Source organism: Phodopus roborovskii, unplaced genomic scaffold, assembly GCF_943737965.1.
Source record: "Phodopus roborovskii unplaced genomic scaffold, PHOROB, whole genome shotgun sequence".
In the NCBI taxonomy this organism is placed as follows: domain Eukaryota; kingdom Metazoa; phylum Chordata; class Mammalia; order Rodentia; family Cricetidae; genus Phodopus; species Phodopus roborovskii.
In genome coordinates, this window is record NW_026126469.1 from 8,214,243 (window position 1) to 8,235,414 (window position 21,172).

Genomic DNA, 21,172 nt, shown 5'->3' on the forward strand with positions numbered 1-21,172 from the left:
AGTATCTTGTCCAAATGGCTAGTCTTGCCATATTGGAAGCAAACTCTATAACGAGTTTCTTCAATGTTCATCTTCCTTTCTGACGCAGGTGGTGTTGCCAGGAACAATTATGTCTCATTGTCAAGAAAAACCATAAACCATTTTAAATGCCATATTCTGTAGGTCTTTGAAAGGTTTGAAGAATTCCTATCTATCTCAAATACATCTCTGCATATCTAGAAAACCTAACTCACCTAGCTATAAGTTTTTACTATTATAGGTAACTATCTAAAATCTGTACTAAATTATACATTACATTTCTAAATGAACTATATAAACACAATACCTAAACAAAAGGAGAAATATACATATCATAAAATTGACCTTAGATTGTATCAATAAATGAAAATCCATTCCAAAATAAGTATTCACATCTATATCATAATTCCCTTTTTACTTTTAAAAAGATATTGGTTGTGATCATTAACCATTTATAACTAAGTCCATTTAAATGAAAACAAACATTTATAAATAATATTTGGGAATTTGGGCGTCGTTCTTTCCAAACTACTTCCTGATGATAGAGGGCGCTGTCATGGGGGAATCCTAAAAGGATGAAGAAATCCTGGCTGTAGTTTGCAAGGCTGCTTTGTTCAAGCTATTTTGAATGTTGGATCACCAGGAACGCTGTTTCAGGGGGTCTGGCTTGCTCAAACCACATTAGTCTGGAAGGAATCCACAGCTTTGCATTTTCTGTGGAAATAAAAATAGAAATCCTTTTCCCCAGTAACTTGTCCTTAGACTTAAATTTTTGAGTCAAAGCATTTTTAAAATATATAAATTGAATTAATCCAGCAACATTTGTTTTAGCAGTTTTTTCCTCAGCAGTCAAACAATACAAAGACAATATAATACCATACAGTAACCAGATTCTCTCTGAGCTTTTCATCTTTACGTGGCTTTATTATTACTCCGTTTCTTTTACTTTTTATTTTTTATTTTTTGAGACAGGGTTTCTCTGTGTAACTCTTATCTGTCCTGGAATTCACTCTGCATACCAGGTTTACTTTGAAATCACAGAGATCTGCTTGCCTCTGTCTCCCAATTGCTGGGATTAAAGGTGTGTGCCACCACACCCAGTTCCTCTTTCTCTTTTTAAAACCATTTTATTTTTTTCCATGTCTACGTATATTTTAAAACACACTGTGTAAACCTTTAGAGGTTTTTCTTAATATGAATCTGTCTTTACTGTAAATCTTTATCTTTTTCTGGCCACAAGTCTTTTATCTGGCAAACAACAACATTGCTAAAATGAAAGTCTTTGTTGTTTCTGCCGTGGTTTACCAAAGATGGCTGCGGCTATTTTACCGCCAGCACTGAGAACTGTGCCCACTGCCTTGGTCTGTGCTGCCATGTAGCAATCATGCTGCCGGCTTGGAGATGTGATCAATGCCATTGCCATCTCTCATACACACCAATAAATTGTTAGCAGTGCTTTTTTTAAGCCATGCGATTTTTTGCCGCTTATGCTGAGTCAGGAAACCTCCCTTAAAGGAGCCGCGCGAATATCTGCTTGTCTCTCACAAAGCAGAGTCCAACCGAGAAAAATGCTACTACCAAGAAACCTTGCTTGTCTCTGTTCTTTTGTTTTTAAAACCCTTTTTTAAGCTTTTGTTAAATTTTAATTGTAAGTTATTAGCCACGTGGGCGCCATTTGTAAGGAATACAGTTTTTCCTCCCGCCGCTGGTCTATGTGTAGCTCTGTAGACCATGCTGGCCTGGAACTCAGAGTGAAATTAAAGTGCTGGAATTAATGGTGTGTGCCACCACCGCCTGTTATGAGTAGTTTTCCCACCAGCCTGGTCCCACAGCCGCGCAAGTCTCAAATAACACACAGAGATGCTGTATTAGATATAAAGCTGTTGGCCTATTACCAGCATTTCTTATTGGCTAGCTCTGTCTTAAATATTAACCCATTTCTATTAATCTAAGTATTTCCATGCGGTCTTATCTTACCAGAGAGAGAATCTGAACCTCTGCTCTCTTGGTCTTACATGTTAACTCTCTTCCTACCACTCCCTGAATCCTCCTTGTCTTCTAGTCCCGCCTATTTTGCTTTCTTATTGGCTAACAGGGCTTTATTCATTAACCAATAAGAGAAACATACTTACAGAATGACATCTTCCATCATTTCCTATTTCTGTCTAAATAGAAGAGTTTTAACTTTAACATAGTAAAATACATAACAAAACAGTTATCAAATAAGAACCACAGTTAACAATATTTAGTCCATTAATATTTAGCAATATTTAAAGAAAATATTCCATCATCTATCCTATCTTTGTGAGTCTAAAGTCTTATATGTAACTTATCTTTAATCCTAACTAAGGAAAACTATAACCATAACTATCTGTCTTCAACTCCATCAAAGACCACAGAAGGATAACATATAAACCCTAAAAATGACAGAGACATCTTGCTACCTGATCAGTCACCTGAATTTCTTCTATAATGTTCCATCCTATAGGCCATAGTGTGTCTGGCAGACTCTTCAGCAAAGCAGGAAACTTTAAACTGTTTACCTGTATTGGCAGTTTGTCAGTCACTTTTCTCTGTGTCCTGCAGACTGTCTGGCAGACTCTTCCATGAAGTAGGAACACTGTAGCAATGTCCATCTTGCATCAGCAGTCACTTTTCTATGGGTCCTGAATGTCCAGTTTATACTGCATAAAGTCAAACAGTCCAGACAAGAGCAGTATCTTGTCCACATGGCTAGTCTTGTCATATTGGAAGTAAACTGCATAATGAGTTTCTTCGATGTCCATCTTCCTTTCTGATGCAGGTGGTGTTGCCAGGAGCAATTATGTCTCACTGTCAAGGAAAACCCTAAACCATTTTAAATGCCATATTCGTAGGTCTTTGAAAGGTTTGAAGAGTATTTATTTATTTCAACTATATCTCTGTATATCTAGAAATCCTAACTAACACAGCTATAAGTTTTGACTATTATAGGTAACTATAATCTGTACTTAAATTATATTACATTTTTAAGTGAGCTATATAAACACAATACCTAAACCAGAGGAGAAATTTACATATCATAAAATTAACCTTAAATTGTATCAATAAATGAAAATCCATTCCAAAATAAAGTATTCATTTCTAGACCATAGTCTCTTTTTTACCTTTAGAAAGTGATTGGTTGTGGTCATTAACCATTTATAATCAACCCCACTTAAATTAAAACATACATTTATAGATAAAATTTGGGAATTTGGGCATTGTTCTTTCCAAACTGCTTCCTGCTGGTAGGGGCACTGTCTTGGGGATCCTAAGAAGACACAGAAATCCTGGCTGTAGTGGTCTGCAAGGTTGCCTTGTCCCAGCTGTTCTGAATGTTGGATCACCTGGGACACTGTTTCAGGGGGTCTTCTTGCTTGATCAAACCATGTTAGTCTGGACAGAATCCACAGCTTTTCATTTTCTGTGGAAACAAAAATAGAAATTCTTTTCCCCAGTAACCTGTTCTTAGACTTAAATTTTGGAGTCAAAGTATTTTTAAAATATATAAATTGGATTAATCAGCAGTATTTCTTCTAACAGTTGTTATTTCCTCAGTAGTTAAACAATACAAAGACAACACAATACCATACAGCATCCAGACTCTCTTTGTGCTTTCCATCTTTGCATGGCTTTTTTATTATTCTATTTCTTCTACTTCTATTTTTTCATTTTTTGAGACAGAGTTTCTCTGTGTACCTTTGGTTGCCCTGGAATTCACTCGGTACACCAGGTTTACTTTGAAATCACAGAGCTCTGCTTTCCTCTGCCTCCTGAGTGCTAGGATTAAAGGTGTGTGCCACCACACCCAGCTACTCTCTTTCTTACTATTTTTTAAGCCACTTTATCCTGTTTCCTTTTCTCTCCCAAGCCTACATATATATTTTTTTTGTTTTTTTATTTTTATTTAATTTTATATAACAAAGTCCAATTAAAGGAAAACAAACATTTATACACAATATTTGGGAATTTGGGCGTCGTTCTTTCCAAACTACTTCCTGCTGGTAAGGGGCGCTGTCTTGGGGGATTCGAAGAAGATTCAGATATCCTAGCTGTAGTCTGCAGGGCTGTTTTGTCCAGCTGTTTGGAATGTAGGATCAGCTTGTACTCTGTTTCAGGCGGTCTGGCGTGATCAAACCACATTAGTCTGGAAGGAATCCACATCTTTTCATTTTCTGTGGAAACAAAAGTAGAAATACTTTTCCCCAGTAACTTGTTCTTCAACTTAAATTTTGGAGTCAAAGCGTTTTTTTTTTTTGTTTTTTTTTTTTAATTTATTATTTTACATGTCGATCCCAGTTCCCTCTTTCTCCCTCCCTCCCCTCCAGCCCTCCCTCCCTCCTTCCCCCCCTTTTGCCCTCTCTGCCCTCTCCCATGCACTCTAAACACCCTCCCCTCCCAACCCCCCACCACAATACAGTATGTAGGGGAATGCCATCCAGTTGGGGTCATGTAGATCTGACAGGTCCTATGAAGTAGGGACTAGGGCTTCTCTCCTATCTCTAGAATAAGGCAGTTATCCCTCCATGGGGGATATGTTTGCAAAGTCCTTTTGTGCACCAGGGATACATCCTGGCTCCACTGTCTGAGGTCTCTTAGACTGCTCAGTCCTTCTGGCTGAGACCCATATTCAGGGGGGTCCGAGTCAGTCCCCTGTTGGCTTCCCAGCTATCAGTCTAGTGGCCTGTTAGCTCCTCCTTGTTCAGGTAAGCTGTCTCTATGTACTTCTACCGCATGGTCTAGTCCTCTCCATCTGCTTCTGGGTTCTAGTTCGACTCAGTGTTTATGTATGGGTGTTTGCTCCTGTTTTCAACAGGCATTAGTTGAGGACTCCATGGAGAAGTTAGTTGTTGATCTCACTCTCCGGGAAGGGCATTTATGATAGCCTTTCCACGGGAGCTGAGATTGTTAGTTGGGAGCAGTCTTGTAGTTCCCTCGACCTTTCTTTGTGTTCAACTTTATCTTCAAACCAATATTGGCTCCCTCTTTTATGTTCTCTCTCTCTGTCTCTGTCTCTGTCTGTCTGTCTCTCTCTCTCTCCTATTTTCCATTCCTAACCAGGCTCAATCCTCCTGGTCGCACATGCCTTCCTCTCCTCCCTCTCATTTTCTCCTACTTCTCTCTCCATTAGCTGTCCTCCCCCACTTTACCTGAGGTCTGGGGGACTTGTCCCTTCCCAGTTCTGTGAGGGACTTTATACTACATATATATTTTAAAACACACTATAAACCTTTAGAAGTTTTTCTTAATCCAAATCTGTCTTTATTATAAATCGTTTTTTGGCCACGAGTCTTTTATCTGCTAAACAACATTGTTAAAATTAAATCCACAGCTCTATTAGCCTTGGTCTATCAATGATGACAGGGAGTACATTTACCGCCAGAATTGAGAGCTGTGCTCACTACCATCCAGCAGCATGCTGCCTGCTTGGAGATGTGGTCACTGCCATTGCCAGGTCTTGTACACACCATTCAGTTGTTAGCAGGGTTTCTTAAAAGCTTTGCGGGTTATCACTGTAAAACCACCTCCCACCCCAACCCCCAACCCCGCTATGCTGAGTCAGGAAATCTCCCTTAAAGGAGCCATGAAAATCTCTGGTTGTCTCTAGCAAAACAGAATCCATCAGAGAAAAATGCTGCTACCAAGAGGCCTTGCTTGTCTCTGTTCTTTCGTTTCTAAAACCCCCTTTTAAGCTTTTGTCATGTTTTAAGTGAGAATTCTTAATATCTACATTGCAGGCGCCATTTTGTAGTTTTTCCCATCAGCCTGCTCCCAGAGCACACCAGCCCTAAATAACACACAGAGACACTGTGTTTGATATAAAGCTGTTTGCCTGTTACTAGTGTTCCTTATTGACTAGCTCTGTCTTAAACATTAACCCATTTCTATTAATCTAAGTATTTCCACGTGGTCTTATCTTACCTGGAGAGAGGGTCCAGACCTCTGCTCTCTTGGTCTTTTATACTGACTCTTTTCCTACCTCTCCCTGAATCCTCCTTGTCTCCTAGTCCCGTCTATCTTGCTTTCCTATTGGTCAACAGGGATTTATTCATTAATCAATAAGAGAAACATATTTATAGAATGACATCTCCCATCAACTGCCTGGCTAGATTTATTTTTATTTTATGTGTATGCCTACATGTATGTGTGTGTACCTTGGAGTTATAGACAGTTGTGAGCTGCCCTGTGGGTGTTCATTACCACTGAGCCATCTAACCAGCCCCAGAGCCTTGTTTTCAGGCAGTGTCTTACATGTGCATGCACAGATAATACATTGTCACTGCAGCCAAAATATATAACAGAAGCAACAAAGAAAAATGTATTTTGGCATGTGGTTTCAGAAGCATTTCAGTCTCTCGGGGTCGGAAGATATGGTGGCGGTGCCAGGAACATGTGGCAAAGCAGCTATTCGAATCACGTGGAACCAGGAAGTAAAAATGATGCTGGCATTTATAAAAATACAAAGGGAGGGAATGATGGCTCACTAGTTAAGAGTACTGAGTGCTTTTCCAGAGAATTCACATTGGATTCCCAGAACCCATATGGCACCTCACCCCCTCTTCTGGCCTCCATGGGCACAGGACATGCACACAATGCATAGCTATACATAACTGCAAAACACCCATACACATAAAATAATAGATGTGTCAAATTCAAAATAAATCTTTAAGCTAGGCATGGTGGCACACACCTTTATTCCCAGCACTCAGGAGGCAGAGGCAGGCAGATCTCTGTGAGTTTGAGGCCAGCCTGGTCTACAGAGCAAATTCCAGGGCAGTCAGGGCTACATAGAGAAGCCGTCTCAAAAAAAAAAAAAAAAAAAAAAAAAAAAAAACAGAAACAATAAATAAAAATAAATCTTTAAAAACTAAAACAAAGCAAGATACCTTATTGACATGGTAGATTCAGTGGCACAGTACTTGGGACTTGACCAGCAGGCATGGAACCCTAGACTCAACCCCATCTCAGTATGAAGTGGTCACAGTGAGCAACACCTGTGTGCTGAGCAGAGTTACTACAGCAGGGGTCAGAAGGCTAAGGTCACTTTTGCTGCACAGTGACTTAGAAGCCAGCCTGGGCTATACAAGACCCTGTTTCAAAAAGAAAATAACCTTTGTTCAGATGCCAAAAGTAGTCTCAAAGTGTTTTTCTGGGAAAGGGCTAACAGTCTACATGATCCTGGAAACAAGAAATACATCTCTGGGTCCAGTGTTCCCAGTTTTGTTCCTGATTTTTGTTTTTAGATTAATTCATTTGAAATTTCCCTATCTTTCATTTAAAGATTAATAATATTTTATTCCATTTTGTTATAGTTTTTTCATATATATGAAGAGCATATATTCTTTTGAAGATTTTTTTTCTTTCTTGTGGATACTAGGTCACAATGTGAAATTTTGTTTCTGGTTCTTTTTGGGAGAATGCAGTAAGTCCTGTGCAGACTAGTCTCAGGCTCACTATGTAGCCTCAAATCATAGCAATCCTCCTGCCTTAGCCTCATAAATATTGGGGTTAGAGGCCAGCACTTCTGGCTCAGGAATGCATTTCTTACTGTAGGTCATGGCAAAGGGCACACAATGGATGAGGGGTAGCCACCAGTGTGTGCTAATGCTGTGTGCTCTGTTCCTTTTTCCCTCCTTACCACTGAAACAATGGACCACAGAGCATTAAAATGTCCTCAAGAATCCCATTCTGAAAATAAGTCATATAGGGCAGGAGAGGCAATTAAAAACACTTGAAGGAAGAACTTATTGACCCTCAGTTCCTTTGAATATGCTGGCTATTATGACTCAGTTTACTAAACCCTTCACTTTAGCTGTCCTTAAACACAGTTTGAACCAAAAAAACACATGTGTTCCTACTACTCTGCCCTTTGAGATGGGCTGAATTTGGTTCCCAGCACCCACATCTGCTGATCACACCTGTTTGGAGCTGGAGCTCCAGGAGATTCAATGTCTTTGGCCTCCACAGGCTCCTGACTTCATGTGAACCTATCCACATGCAGACACACCCATCTGCACATATTAAAATAATAAAAAATAGCCAGATATGACGGTGCTCACCCTCAGTGTAAGCACTTGGGAGACAGAGGCAGGTACTACATTGGCTGCATCAGAGCTACATGGTGAGACCCTATCTCAAAAATCAATTAATAATTGGTTAATTAATTCACTAAAGTCTAACATAAATTAATCAAAGGACAGTCGGCCTGTCTGGACCCTCAGTTCCTTTAAATATGCTGGCTGTTGTGACTCAGTTTACTAAACCCTTCATTTTAGCTGTCTTTAAATACAGTTTGAACCAAAACCACATGTGTTCCTACAATGTCCTTACTTGCCTTTGACAGGTGTCTCACAGTCTATCTCTTCACACACTCATTGGACAACCTACAGCTGCTGCACCTGCCAGGCTGACTGTGCCTCAGTCACCACAGGCAAGAGGGGATGGGAGTAATGTCAAGACTAATGTGTCTTCCTATCATGGGTGCCCAGGGATGTGAACCCAGGAACGTTATCTTTGGTTGTGTAGCCCATTTTTAGCATCCCTAAAATTCTCTCAGATCAGAGAACATATTGTTTACCCTCTATTGTAGCCTCCATCAAATAGCAAATACCCAGTGGGATCTTGTGTGGGGCCAGAAGATTATGTCTGGTGTCTTCCTCTATTGCACTCCCCTTCTTTTTTGAGACAGGGTCTCTCACTGAGCCTGTCATTTCAGGTAAATGGCTGACTCGCAAGCCCCAGGGACCCTTCTTCCTCTGTTCCTGAGCTTTGGGATGGTCCTGCTTACTGAGCAAGGCAGATGCCCAATACCCACATAAACAAACAAACAAATATGTAGTTTAACAAGGGTGACACACTAGTCATGGGGGTCACCTCAGTTGTTCCTTGGCACAAAGAATGGAACCACTTAGAAAGACAGAAGACCAAACCTTCGTGGGAAGAAAAAAACCTAAGGCTGAAAGTCAGCTAACAATGGACTGTGGCTTAGGTTTTGTGTTTTAAAGGCCCATAGGTCTTTCCCTCTCCCCTCTTGGTACTGTTTAGATGTTCATGCTTTCCCCCTATTACTCCTCACAATGATTTCAGGCATGCCATCTCAGGAAGCCTGCTTTGTCTTTGTTGTCTACCTCTGTACCTCTAACTCTCCTTCAGTGTGTGGCCACGTCTGCTGTGCAAATGTGAGGAGTGGAGTTCAGATGCCCAGAACTCAAGGGAAAAAACCATGACTATGGTGTCATGAATGCCCTTGGCAAGATGAAAGACAAATAGGAGAGCTCTCTGCAGTTCATGGCCAGCCTGGTGTGCACAGGGGTGAACCTGAGACAGCCTTAAACAAGTAGAAGGTGAGGCCAACATCTGAGATTATCCTCTGACTTTCTCATGTATGTGTGGTGCACACTCATACACAAACACATGAACACATGTGCAAAGAAATATTCTCTTTGTTATTTATCAAAATTATATATTCTATGTCATTTACATTTTTCATGCAAATATTAATATAAAATATTCACGTTCATTTTTCTTTGATTTAGAGGGGTTCTTTTGGGGGATGTTGAGACATAGGTTCTCTTTGTAACAGCACTGGCTGTCCTAGAACTCACCGAGATCCACCTGCCTCTACATCCCAAGTGCCAGATTAAAGATGTGTACCACCACCACCCAACCTGAGGTTTATTTTTAATCACATGCATGCATGGTGTCTGTGTGTGATACATGCACATGTGTGCAGGTGCCCTGGGATCCAGAGGTGATGGATCTCCTGAAGCTGGAGTTACAGGCAGCTGTGTTCTGGGAACCAAACTCAAGTCTTCTACAAGAGCAGCATATATATTAAGTGCAACTTGTTCTGTCTGTGTCAAGGGACTTGTATGTATGTTTTCTGGGCTGACCATTGGGTATTAGACAACCAATTGGTGTGCTCTACCTGGGGAAGATTATTTCTCCTACTCTCAGCATTCCTCAAATGCCTGTAGTTGTTTTTGTAGGGTTGAGGACTTGTGGGCTTTCCTGCATCCACTTTAGGAAGTCTAATGTTGTCCTCATTCATCTCATGTTTAGGCAGTCGTATTACTGAGACTTGATGGGCACAGCTTCTGATATTCCTAGGAGACACAATCTCAAAAAAAAAAAAAAAAAAAAAAAAAAAAAAAAAACTGTGTTCCTCTGACTCTTAGCATCTTCCCACCTCCTCTTTTCACAATGATTGTGAAATGTAGGTGTTCCATTGGAACTAGGCTTCACAATTCTGCATTGTGATTGGTTGTATTTTTCTATAATGGTCTCCCTCTATTGCAGAGAGAAGTTCCCATGATAATGGTTGAGGGCTACACTTACCTGTGGCTATAAGGACAAATATTTATAACACAACCTTGGGAATTATGCTGGATTAGTAAAGTGGGGGTTGTAAGTTCTCCTCCAAGATCCATGACTTCCCTAACCCTGAGTAGTTGGCTACATTTACTGTACTAGGCAAAATTTCCTTCCTGTTGAACAGTCAGGCCCATGAGAGATACAGCAGGTGATAACAAGTGTTCAACAGGCTGACTTCCCTGATGGAAAGCCTCACCTGGCAAAGACGTGGAGTCAATGGTTGTGGAAACCAACTGCTCCTGTCTGTAATTTCTCTCATGAGTCACTTCATTTTTCCTTAAGAAATTCATCTCTTTCTAAGAATATCTTTGGCTGTTTTCCCTACTACTTGTGTGTTTATCTCATGAAAATGTTCCATCTACTGGGCACACATTCTGTGGACAGTCAGGAAGATGACTTTTCATCTGGCTGTATAATTTTGATACATGGAATATATACTGGGACATGTCTCATAAGAACTGTGGACACTTAACAACCTGCCTTGTTCTTTTGCTCAGACTGCTGCACACAATTAGCTCAATTTCACCTCAAAGAAAGTTCAAACTAGACTAAAGTATTGTTGTATATAGATCATAAATTTGGAACTTTGCAGCTATGCTCAAGGTCAGAATTGCAATGTCCCACCAAGGTTAACCAAGGTTACTAAGGAAAGCATGTGAGTTCTTTGCTTGCCAGTCTGTAAACAAATGACCTATGTTTCAAAGCTTATCTCACTGTATCCCCTGCCCCCTGGTCACAGTATCACTTCTGTAACCTTGGACCCTTGTGTTGCCATGGCAATGGGTCAGCTCCCTATCACTTACCCTAGGAATGTGCTCTTGACCAATGAGAAGGTAACTCTTGTATTTTATCACTTCAATCCTCCTGGAGAGGAATTTATAGAGTAGAAGAAGCTAGGAGGAATTAGAAGTAGGACAGGAAGACTGGAATAGAAACAGAACAATAAAGAAACTGATGTAGTGCCATCTTACACTGACCAGAATGGCTAAGATTAAAAACACCGATGACAGCTTATGCTGGAAATGATGTGGAGTAAAGGGAACACTCCTCCTTTGCTGATGGGAGTGCAAACTTGTACAGCTGCTATGGAAGTCAGTATAGCGATTTTTCAGAAAATTAGGAATCAACCTACCTCAAGACCCTTCAATACTCAAAGGAGGGACACTCACCACAAGGACATTTGCTAAACTATGTTCATAGCAGCATTATTTATAATAGGTAGAACTTGGAAACAACCTAGATGCCCCTCAACTGAAGAATGGATAAAGAAAATGTAGTACATTTACACAATGGAGTACTACTCAGCAGTAGGAAACAATGGCATCCTAAAATTTGCAGGCAAATGGACAGAATGGAAAAAAACCCACCATTTTACATGAGGTAACCCAGACATATGTACCTAATCATAAGTGGATACCAGACATAAAACAAAATATACCCAGCCTATAATCCACAGTCCCAGAGATGCTAGAACCCTCTTCCAGAAACAGATGAAAGCAGATGTAGAAATCCACAACTAACCATTGGGCCAAGCTCCTGGAGGACAGTAGAAGTGAGGAGTGATAATATGAATAAAGGAGTCAAGACCATGATGGGGAAACCCATAGAATTAGCTGATCAGAACTAGTGAGAGATTGCTGACTCAGGTCTGACAAATGGGGATCCTGCATAAGATTGAATTGGACTCTTAATATAGGTGACAATGGTGCAGCTGGGACAATATATGAGGTCACTGGCAGTGGGTCCAAGATCTAACTCATATGCACAAACTGACTTAATGGAGACCATTCTATATGGAGAGATACCTTGTTCAGCCCCATACATTGCCAGGAGGGGGGTACCTTGGTCCTGACTCAATGAGATAATGGGACAGACTTAGTAGACATTCTAGGGGAGGCCCTACCCTCTCTGAGGAGCAGATAGGAAGTGGGGTGGGAAGGAAGTGGGGGAGTGGGAGGAAAGAAGGGAGGGGGAACTGGAATTGGAATGTAAAAAATAAATTAATAAATTTTAAAAATATTTTAAAAAGGAACATGTGGGAAAATACATTGTGGAGAGTTCATTCACCCTCAGATTTTTCTAATTATTCCACTTGCTGAAGCATCGTGTCTGAACCCTGAGGGGGGCATTGAGGCTGATCTTCAAAGCCCCTGATATCGCACAGGTCTTAAGTACAAATTAAAAGCTCTTGGTTACTGCCAAGGTATGTGTGCCACTACTGTACCCTTAGGGTTATTGTGACATACTATTGTGGTTCACAAGTGTCATGTCTGGGCAAGACTATTGGTTGCTTACCTCCTTTGGAAGCTTTCATGGTGACTTCTAGTACCATAAAAGGTAGGCCTCAGAAAGGCAGCTCAAGATACTCTAGGCTGTGTGACAGAAGCACATGGTGTCTTCAGCAATAGGGATTAACTTTCTACCTTTCAGGAGCAGCTAAGAGCAACATCATCAACCTGAAATGTTTTGAAGCCTCTTAGACAACCCTGACCAACAATTCAAAAATGGCTTCTAATGCTTGGTATTGGGGTTTTGTTGGGTAATTTGGGGATATTGGAAGGAATATTGTCAGGCCAGATGGGAAATTTTCATTTAAACTATATGTGTGTATTTATAACTGACTTATATAGATTATAGGTATTTTAGGTAGAGAATCAATATGATTCCTTATGACTTTTTCAGACATCTTTACTGTTATTTTACCCTCCTTCTGTATTTGCCTTTCTTTTCCACCTCCCTAACCTTGGTAATAGTCCCCTTTGCTTTCCTGGTTTCTTCAGTTACCTCAGGATATGTTTTCACTTCTGAAGATTTGGAGCTAGGAACCTCAGATGAGAGAGGATATATTATCAACTTCTCTTACCTATGGGTTGATTAGGCATGTTGTTTAATTTCCAAATATTTGGGGATTTCCTCAATGTCTTTCAGTTGTTGAACTCAGTTTTAGTTAAGGTATATCCGGAGAAAATGATTAATGTTGTACATACATATGAGAAGAAGGCGTATTCTTCATTTATTCCATGTAATATTCTGTATATGTCAAAAGACTGAAATAGTTAATAATATCAGTCAAGCCTATGGTGGCCTTCCTGGTTTGTTTTAAAAAAAGTCTTATTTGCTTTTGAGTGTGTGTGATATATGGGTGCTGGTGTTCACATGCCATGGTGTGCGCAGATCAGAGGACAGTTTTTGGAAATCAATTCGTACCCACCATCTTATTTTGAGCCAGGGTCTCTCATTGTTTGGGTTGCACTGTGGAGTCCACAGTAACTGGCCTGCCTGCTTCTGGGCAATTCTCTCTGTCTCCCATCTCACTGGAGGAGCGGTAGGTTACAGATGCATGCAATCACATCTAGCTTTGTTTGTTTGTTTGTGTTTTGTTTTTTAAACGTGGGTGCCAGGGATCAAACCAGGCCACCAGGGTCTCACAGCAAGCACTTGTACCTGCAGAGCTGTCTCCACAGCTCCTTGTTTTGTAGTCTCAGCTGTTAAGTTTTGTTTCTTCTCCATTTGTCAGTTTTGTTTTATGTGTTAAAGCTCTGTACATATGTACTGTAACTGTGTATTCATCATGAATGTTTATCATAACAAAATGTCTGTTCTACAGTAATCTCTTTGTCCTGAAGTTTGTTGTTTACAACAAAGTAATGCTTGATGTTAGGTTTATTATGCTAATATTATGATATTTAGATATAGACAAACTTTTCTTTTGGGCCACCAGCTCCTCCTTATTAATAATTATGAAAGCTCAACAAGCTTAGGCATGTTTCTAACTAGCTCTTACAACTTAAATTCATTCCTACAGAGGCTTTTACCTCTATCCCATTTTGTGTGTCCCACTCATTCCATGTCTGACTGACTTCTCCCATCTCTGCCCCTCTTCCCAGTGTCCTCATCCTCTATGTTTGGAAATCCTGCCGTTCAGCTTTTCATTAAACCAGTAACAGTGACGTCTTCACAGTGCATAACAAGATTATTCCACAACATTCACATCATAAAATATTCTAGTTTTGAGAATTGTTGTTTGAGGAAGTTGTTTCTGCCTCTTGCCAGGTGATTTCATTAGAGTAACATCGTCTTCAAACTCGGGGGCAATCCCTGACGCACTGCCTCCATGCTCAGGGAAGACAGGGCTACCTGAAGTCCAACTACTTCCTTAAGATTGTCCAACTTTTGGATGACTACCCAGAATGCTGTGTTGTGGGAGCAGACAATGTGAGGAAAGACTGTGATGCTGATGGGCAAGAACACAATGATGTGCAAGGCCATTGGGGGACAACCAGAAAACAATCCAGCACTGAAGAAACAGTCGCCTGGTATCTCGGGAATCGTAGGCTTTGAGGACCTCACTAAAGTGCCATCGCCCCGTGTGAGGTCACTGTGCCAGCCCAGAACACTGGTCTGGGGCTTGAGAAGACCTCTTTCTTCCAGGCTTTAGGTATTAACCACTAATTTCTCCGGGTTCGGTACCACTGAAATTCTGAGTGACATGCAGTTGATAAAAACAGGAGACAAAGTAGGAGCCAGCGAAGCCACACTGCCGGACATGGTGGACTTCTCCCAGCTCTCCTTTGCGCTGATCATGCAGCAGGCGCTTGACCATGGCAGCGTTTACAGCCCGGGACTGCTTGATTGACATCAAGGAGCAGACTCTTTAATCTCACTTCCTAGAGGGTATTCGAAATGTTGCCTGCGTTTTCTCTGTATCCTCGATGGGTACAAGAGGGTCCTGGCGTTGTCTGTGGAGACTGAGTACACCTTCGCACTTGGTGAAAAGGTCAAGCGTGGCCTTCTTGGCTGAACCATCTGCATTTGTGGCTGCTACCACCAACATTGCTCCTGCTGCAGCTGTAGCCCCAGCCAAATCTGTTCTTTGACTAATCCCTTCAAAGAAACCAACTCACCCAGCTTAATTTGGAAAATAAAGGATTACTTCTTAAAAAAAAAAAAAAAAAAAGTGTTCCTGTCTTACATCCTTATGCCTGAAACTGCCATTTATTTAATGGATATATCTTTAATTTCTTCAGTGAGCATACAAAAATTTTATTATTCTACTTCCATGCACATAGGCCATTGCACTTTATAGGCATATGCACATGTATTCAGGCACTCAGGAGCCTAGAAGAGAATGTCAGATGCTACAGGTGGAGTTACAGTTGCTTGGGATCACTTGAGGTGGGCTCTGGAAACCAAACTCAGGTCACTTGCAAGAGCAGTCTCTCCAGCCTTGGGATTTGTTTGTTTAAACTAAATATCTTCTGAGAATATTAGAAACAAGAAAAGCAGTTTTCATTGATCTTCACGTTTACTTCCTCCAGTACTTTAACCCTGGCTTCTTCATTTATTTTTCTACTGAGTATAATTTTCTTCTAGCCTAAAAGATTTTTTAAAAAAATTCCCAATAGATCATATGTATTGGCAATGAGATTCTCTGGGTTTTGTTTGGAAATGTCTTAATTCCTCTTACTTTATACATGTATATCATCTTACTTGATGTTTTTTTAACACTATTGGCTTTCCTGTTTCAAAGCTCTACACAAATGTCCCACCCATCTAGGTATTCTTAAGTGATTCAATCATAAGCAAACACAGACCTAATTATATTTATATAACTTCTAGCCTTGGGGCTATATAGACATGAAAATATACTGAGTCTACATATTGAACTAACTTTACTTATCCCAGGAGAAAATGCCAAAGAAATCGCTGTCATTTACTTCTCAGCCTGGCACTGGGTTGAGGGGGCAAGGATTAGTGGACACTCACTTGGCAAAGTGACGTGAAAAGCAACTTGTAAGCCTGGTCCTGCACCAACAGCTGCAGTAAAGACTCATGCATGGGGTGGGAGGTGTGTGACATGGGTTTGGATGCTCATATTGGCCTGAGTCAGCACGCCTGCTGGCACCTGGTTTCAGCAGCTTTTCTGGACACCCTCTTAGCTTCTGCTGTATGGAAGTGCCCCTGCCAGGGACACTGATTCCAGCCCCCAGCTCAACACTGGGCCATTAACTCTGTACACCTTACCAACTCCATAGGAGGGGCCAGGAACATGTTCAATTCCTTTCCTATGGGACTCCTTTTGATGAGGTTTGTTTTCAAGTGTCCTGCTCCAAGGCATGTAGACTCGTATGTCCTTCCTGACTCTGGTTCTGATCCCACAATTCAAAAATGACTTTTAAAAATTTGAGAATCTTGCATTATGCACCCCTATTGAATTCACCTATCTTCCCATGTCAGCCACCTCTCCCCCCATGACCTCCCCTAAAATAAGGGGGGGGGGGAGAGTCCATTTTGTGTTATCTATATACCCAGGAGCATGATCAAATTCCTATTGGCCAGCCCCACTCAAGGGAGGATGCATGATCTGTATCTATGCCAGAAGCTATCAACAAGGAGAGCTGGAAAGGGGCAGGGCCAGCTCTCCCTGCCTCCACCACCTGTGGTGAGGCTGGAATACCCACACCAGCACCAAGCCATCATCTGTGCTGCTTTGCCTGTTGGTAACCAGCAGAGCCAATTCTCACTAGAGGGGTAGGGTCCATTCTCCCACAAAGGACCTGGGCGAGCTTTCCTCCCGCAGGGCCAGTTCACCAGCATCTTAGGACATTCACATGGCTTCAGGCAGCAGCCCAGACCATAGACATCTGCATGTGCTTCAAAGGTAACATAGGCCCTTGGCAGTTACCAGGACCATCAACTCACTCACCCGCTGCTCGGTCCACAGGTTTCAGCATGGCTGCAGGTGGCTGAAAACCATAGCACTCACCTGCAGGCCCATAACTTTAAAGCTGGAATCCTCACAATGACCTTTCCCTTTTCATACCCTTGCTCTTGAGTTCCTATTTTATTGCTTTTTCAACAACCTCCTCCTCTCATGACTTTATTTCCCAGCCAGGCAGCTTCAGTCACTGCTGTGGCCAATCTCCTACACCCCACAGAACAGAACCAAAAGGCAAGAGGAACATCAGAGACAGACCCCTTGGAACTCAGAAGTGCTAACTCTACCCTTTTTTTTTTTTTTTTGAGGTGCTGGGGCTCAAGCCAGAGCCCTACCCACACTAAGGAAGCACTGTACCACTGAGCTACACCCCAACACCTACTGACAGAAAAAAAATTTACTATGAGTGATAGGTATGATGGCTCACACCTATGAATTCCTAGCACTTGAGGCTGGGACAAAAGGATTGTCATAAGTTTTAGTTCCTCATGAATTTAAGAAGCTTTTTTCAAAAGAGAAACAAAATCAAAACAATGTGATGAAAGGTATGGCAGTCAGTGCAGTGTGCACACTGCTTTTGTCTCCTTTGAAGCAGAATACATTTATCTTTCAGGGAATTTCCTTTCCATGACATGGTTCTACAAGCCTAAGCCCCCTCCCCCTCCCCAGTGCTGGGAGGTTCTGCAAGCTCCCCCATCACCAGTCTAGCCAAACAGCAAGCTTCCCTCCAGTGAGAGCCACGTGGCAGTCTGAAGGAAGTGTGCCACTGTGGAGGTGGGCTGAAGCCTATGCTCAAGCTTTGTTCACTGTGACACAGTCCATTTCCTGTTGCCTACAAGATGTAGAACTGTCCACTACCTCTCCAGCATCATGTCTGCCTAAACCCAACCATGTTGATAATGGCCTGAACCTCTGAAAATGAAAGAGCCACCCCAATTAAACATTTTATGAGTTACCATGGTCATGGTTATCTCAAGAAACCCTTACTAAGGCAAATACTCTACTTCCTCCTCTGGCCTCTACATGCAGTTATGTTGCATCCTGCACACCCACAGGTATGCACCACTACATACACATACCCCAAGGAGAACAAAATTAATCTCTCACTCTCTCAGGAGTGAGCAGGAATGTTTGTTTTTCTCACCTTCAGTGATCTGGCTTCTCAGACTTTCACACTAAGTTCTACACCACTGGCTCATGGGCCTTCAAACTGCATCACCAGCTATATTTGTTCTCCTGACTTTTGCCAAAGACTTCCATGCACAGGTGCAAGCACACACAAACACACATGACCTATTTCTTTAGCGACTATGTCTATGCAGTGAACTTTATGACAGGGTCTAATGTAGCTCAGGAAGACCCTCAACTCCTGATAAACCTGCCTCTATCTCCCAAGTACTGGGATTACAAGTGTGCCCCACTATAATGAACTTATTTTAAAATATTAACACAAAAACTGAAGAAAAAAAAACCCCCACATAAATGGCTAAAACACAAAAAATACATATTAAAGTCATTGAGACCAAGGGCTGCAGAGATAGCTCGGCTGTTAAGAACACTATCTGTTCTTACAGAGGACCCAGGTTTGATTCTCAGGCCTGCATGATTTACATATGTAACTTCAGGTCCAGGGCTCCAACAGTTGTCTTCTGACCTCCATGGACACCAGCCATACACAAGGTACACACATACAGGCAAAACATCCACATACCCAAATTTCTTTGTAAAAATGTGAGATAGGTAGATCTCAAGTTCAAGGCCAGCCTGATCTACATATTAACTTATAGGACAGCCAGGGCACACAGAGAAATCCTGTCTGAAAAACAACAACAACAAATCAATAGATGGGCAAATTAAAAAAAACAGATTGTGAAGACGTCTCAATATGTAAAAGTACCTGCTGTGCAAGGCTGGTTACCTGAGTTCCACCCCCAATCCATAGTGAAAGAGAACTCCCAAAATCCTTCCTCTGGTCCCCATTCACCCACATAGGAAAAGTGCAAAAATTTAACAAGGAAAAACTAAGAATGCTGAATATTGGAAGTTAAACTGGGATTTAAGACATCTCAGTCAGTAGCAGGATCTAGGTTTAGTCCCCAGAGTATGGCATGAACTTGTATCATGGTGTATAATTCTTGTACTCAAGAAAGAGGTGGAACCAGGAAGATGAAAAACAAGAACACCCTCAGCTATGCACAAAGCAAGTTATGGGACACTAAGAACTTGTCTTTAAAAAACAAAACCTTACTATAAGCAGGCCATCTTATAACAGATAAAAACCACCATGCCCTCACACAATGGAACATGTGGCATCAAAAGGAACAAACTAAAACCACACTGAGAGCAGTCAGACACTGCTCTCATATTTCTTCCTAAATTACATTGTGTGTATGGATGTCAGCAGATGGGTTCCGGAGCTCAATTTACGTTGGCCAGCAAGCACCTGTACCAACTAAGTAAGCCATGTTCCAGGATAGTCAGGCCTGTTTCAAAGAGAAACCCTGTCTTGATCCACCCCCCCCCCCAAAAAAAAAGTTCATAGATACCTTGGAATTGATGTAAACCAGGCTGGCCTCAAGAGATCTAACTCTGAAATTAGCATACACTCAGCTGGTTATGTGGTTTTCAAAGCACCTTTGCAAACCATCAGGACCATATCAACATCTCTATAACCACACCAACTATTTCTGATTCTGTTCCTGCTTTATCAAGTCCTTGCATAGAAGCAGCATAACTGTTCCAAAAAACAAAGCTGTGTTAATTTGATTGACAGATAGCTTTGAAAACCTGGAATAGTTAATGCAAGATGAAAGATCAACTGTAGGCAGCCAGAAGTAGCTCATAGTAGTATTCATTAAGTCCTCATTAAGACCCATTCTGACTTTGGAACTCACCAAGTTACAGACCAACATCCAGTATTTACTGTTCATGCTTTGTTCACCAAACTCACATTTTCTCGTTATGGTGTTAAGCAAGACCTGCTTCTTTTCCTAGAAACTTGCACCTAACCTAACACCAATCAAGCTTCAAACTATTATGCTATCACTTTACCCTGTATTAACTTACCCACCCTCCTCACAATATCTTCTACAATCGATGACCTGATGTGAAATCTTTGCAAATTTTCACCAAGTCAGTAAAATTATCCTAAAAGTTTCAAAAAATGTTTCACGTATACAAGTGTTACAAGCATGCGTGCCTATGTACTATGAGAACCCTCTGGAAGAGCAGCAACTGCTATTAGCTATTGACTATCCAGTGGTATTCTTGATTCTGTGTTCTTTGTGAACTCCAAAACAGGACCAATTTAGCACACCTAAGAATCCATACCCCAAAAGCATTCTGGCTAAAAATAAACCAGGGCAATCTGCTCAATCAAAATTGTTGGCATAAGCACTAACCATGCCTATTCCATTCACAGGGTGTACCAGAATCAATGTGTATCTGTAATGCCAGCACTTAGAAGGCAGAAGCAGTTGGATCTCTGAGTTTGAGGCCAGCCTGGTCTATGCAGCAAGCTGTAGGATAAGTAGGACTAGATAGATCTAATCTCAAAAGCAAAAAGTTCCAAACAAAACAAAAGGAGGGAAAGCACATATTTTGGAAATTTGGTTTGGTTAAGAACACTGAATAAAAGATGCAATTTAAGGCTGTAGTCCCAGAATCAACTTAGGCATTACAATAGTCTCAAATAGTAAAAGGCTTATTAAATATTTCAAGCTTGTTATATACCTGTATCACAACTGCAGTAATAGCACACACTTAAAAAAAAAAAAAAAAAAAAAAAAAAAAGAAAAAAGAAAATCAGACCTGGCACCAGAGAGCTGGCTCAGCAAGAATACATACTGCTTTTGTTTTCACACAGGGTTTTCTCTGTATTGCTTTGGAAGTTGCCCTGAAACTTGATCTGCAGATCAAGCTGGCCATGAACTCGGAGATCCACCTGCCTCTGCCTCCTGAGTGCTGGGAATAAGGCATGAGCAACAGATAACCAGCTACTTGCTGCCTTAGAAAGACCTGGGGTTGGCCTCCATAATTAAC

General features: G+C 41.3%; 1 pseudogene; it reads left to right on the forward strand.

Annotated features, from left to right (window-relative positions):
- The first annotated feature begins 14,527 nt into the window (after nucleotides 1–14,527).
- On the forward strand, nucleotides 14,528–15,290 carry LOC127227206 (60S acidic ribosomal protein P0-like; annotated as a pseudogene).
- The last annotated feature ends 5,882 nt before the right edge of the window (nucleotides 15,291–21,172 follow it).